Genomic DNA, 3,220 nt, shown 5'->3' with positions numbered 1-3,220 from the left:
AAAAAAAAAAAAAAAAAGAACCAAATGTACAGGACTCACTTTCAGTTCAGAAAGTTATTTCATAAAGAAAAACCAACAAAACCTATTTTGGGCATCTGGTTCAAAAGAGCATGATCATCTGTATACACTCCACAACAATGCAAAGCCATAAGCTGGAGAGGAGAAAACCAAGGGCAAGGAAATTGAAGAGTCCTTAAACTGCAAACTACATTTATTTTTATATCAGAAATGATTTCTCCACCTCAGCATAAAGAAACTTAACTTTTAGTTTGTTCTTTTGGGAATGGATTCCAGCCTTGAAATAGGAAAGGCAAACAATAGGCCTTGAATTAAAAGGTTCAGTGAGAAATCAACATGTAAGAAAGGAACCACTGGGTAAAGTTCATGTAAACTAGAAAGCTGTTACTCTGGCCCTACAGAGAGTTCAGAAAAAGGTGTCCAAAACTTATACCAAGTTTGAGTGGGGGTTTACAGGGATGGGGTATATGGAGTGTTAGGAAAGAAGGGAAAACCCAACCAGAAATACTGTTAGGGACCAGAGAAAAACCACATGGGGGCTCTAATTAACCTTTTAAAAAACTTAACAGCGGCTTGGCACCTGTGGCTCAGGCACCAGCCATGTATATCCAAGGTGGCCGGTTCGAATCCAGCCCAGGCCTGCCAAACAACAATGACGGCCGCAACCAAAAAATAGCCGGGCGTTGTGGCGGGCGCCTGTGGTCCCAGCTACTCGGGAGGCTGAGGCAAGAGACTCGCTTGAGCCCAGGAGCTGGAGATTGCTGTGAGCTGTGATGCCATGGCACTCTACCCAGGGAGACAGCTTGAGGCTCTGTCTCAAAAAAAAAAAAAAAACCCTTAACAGCAAGGACCTTTGGAGGTGGTGATGGTAGTTAACCTCTTAAATCTCTGGATTTTTTCCCAGCAATCCTTCCATAACAGAATACAGATTAGGTTAAGAGGCTTTCCAATCAAGAAGTAGATACAGCAAAATTAGGCCCCTGGGAGGAGATGGTATTAACATGATTAAATCCCAACTACAGAAGGAACCTACCAAATGAGAATTGAACCATAACTAGTAAGACCATGCCTACCTAGACAACAAAGCAAACTTTAAAACTCCCAGGCAAGTAACACTAATTCACAGGCCCAATCTGGGTTGGAAAAGCTGCAGTAACATCAGAGAATGAGATAATATACTGAAATACCCATGAACAGGCCAGGCATGGCAGCTCTAACCTATAATCCTAGCACTCTGGGAGGCTGAGATAGAAAGATCACTTGAGCTCAGGTTGGAGACTAGCCTAAGCAAGAACTAAACCTGTCTCTACTAAAAAAATAGAAAAACTAGGTGAGTGTCATGGTGGGCTCCTATAATCCCACTTACTTGGGAAAGTGGGTCATTTGAGCCCAGGAATTTGAGGTTCTGAACAGTTGTTGGTTTGCTTTTTTTTTGAGGCACAGCCTCAAGCTGTCCCCCTGGGTAGAGTGCTGTGGCATCACAGCTCACAGCAACCTCCAACTCCTGGGCTCAAGTGAGTCTCCTGCCTCAGCCCTCCAAGTAGCTGAGACCACAGGTGCCCACCACAACGCCCGGCTATTATTTTTCTTTTTTCTTGGTTGCAGCCGTCATTGTTGCTTTGCAGGCCTAGGCTGGATTTGAACCCGCCACCTTAGGTGTATGTGGCTAGCACCTTAACCACTTGAGCCATAGGCACTGAGCCGTTTTTTTTTTTTAACAAGAACAATTGTTTTTTTAAAACCATCTCCCATAGGATGGGAGGAAAAATAATTAGAGAAAAAACTCTACAGTTGAGTTCTTTAATATCTCAGAACATTTTATTTTTGGGACAATGGCAAGGTATGCTCTGGTTGATTATGAGGAATGTCAGAGGCCTTCTGCCATTATAACACTTAAGACTATTTCATGAAAAGAGACCAGTGCCCATTTGATGGTAATAAAATCAACAGGGCTTCTGGGAGGTTAGTACAACTGAGTAAAAGTAAAGCACAAGTTGTTAGTTCTGGCCAGTCACTCATATGATCTAAAAATTTAAATTTTTTTAGGTCTACTTATTATCTGTTAAAAGAGGAGATCAATGAGTTACAGATTAATTGATCCATAAGCATTTAATTTCCTAATGATTAATAATGGTTATGGTATTGCTGGATGTTGTGGCAGGCACCTGTAGTCCCAGCTACTTGGGAGGCTGAGGCAAGAGATCACCTAAGCCCAGGAGTTGGAGGTTGCTGTGAGCTGTGACGCCATAGCACTCTACCAAGGGCAATAAAGTCAGACTCTGTCTCTAAAAAATGGTAGTAATAGTAATAATAATAATGGTTTAGGTAAAGAAAAAGAAGGGTAGGACAGAGAGTATGAAAAAAAGTAAAGAACTGGCCAGACATAGCAGCTCAGACCTCTAATCCTAGTAATTTGAGTGGCTGAAGTGAGTGGATTGCTTAAGCTCAGGTGTTCAAGACCAGCCTACTAAAAATAGGAAAAACTAGCCAGGTATGGTAGCACATGCCTATAGCCCCAGGTACTTGGAAGGCTGAAGCAAAAGGATCACTTTGAGCCCAAGAGTTTGAGGTTGCTCTGAGCTACTATGATACCATGACATGACCCAGGGTAAGAGTGAGACTCTGTCTAAGAAAACAGGTAAAGAGACACTTGTAATTCTAGCACTCTAGGAAGCCAAGGTAGGTGGACTGCCCTGAGCTTGTGTCTTGACCAGCTCAGGTTCAAGACCAGCCTAAGCAAGACTGAGACCCATCTCTAAAAATAGCTGGGCTTACAGTCCCGGCTACTCAGGAGGCTGAGGCAAGAGAATCACTTGTACCCAAGATTTGGAGGTTGCTGAGAGCTATGACACCATGGCACTCTACCCAGAGTGACAAAGTGAGACTGTCTCAAAAAAAAAAAAAAAAAAAAAAAAAAAAAAAACAGGTAAAGAATCTTGATTTAATCGGAATTAAGGATCACTGGAGAGCACTCTTTCAAATTATGGGCAAGGAAGCCAGGCTCGGTGGCTCATGCCTGTAATCCTAGCACACTGGAAGTCCAAGGTAGGTGGATTGCTTGGACTCACAAGAGACCAGCCTGAGCAAGACACAGGCTCTATTAAAAATGGAAAATCTGGCTCGGCGCCTATAGCTCAACCGGCTAAGGCGCCAGCCACGTACACCTAAGGTGGCGGGTTCGAATCCCCAGCCCGGACCCGCC

General features: G+C 43.4%; 1 protein-coding gene across 1 annotated transcript in view; it reads right to left on the bottom strand.

Annotated features, from left to right (window-relative positions):
• Window positions 1-3,220, bottom strand: part of LOC100940398 (poly(rC)-binding protein 2-like) — a 31,492-nt gene that overhangs the window by 2,116 nt on the left and 26,156 nt on the right.

The sequence above is a fragment of the Otolemur garnettii genome, unplaced genomic scaffold (genome assembly GCF_000181295.1).
Source record: "Otolemur garnettii isolate 467f Iridium unplaced genomic scaffold, OtoGar3 scaffold00043, whole genome shotgun sequence".
NCBI lineage: Eukaryota > Metazoa > Chordata > Mammalia > Primates > Galagidae > Otolemur > Otolemur garnettii.
The sequence above is the reverse complement of the archived record's forward strand: the minus strand, read 5'-3'. Positions and strand labels throughout refer to the sequence as shown.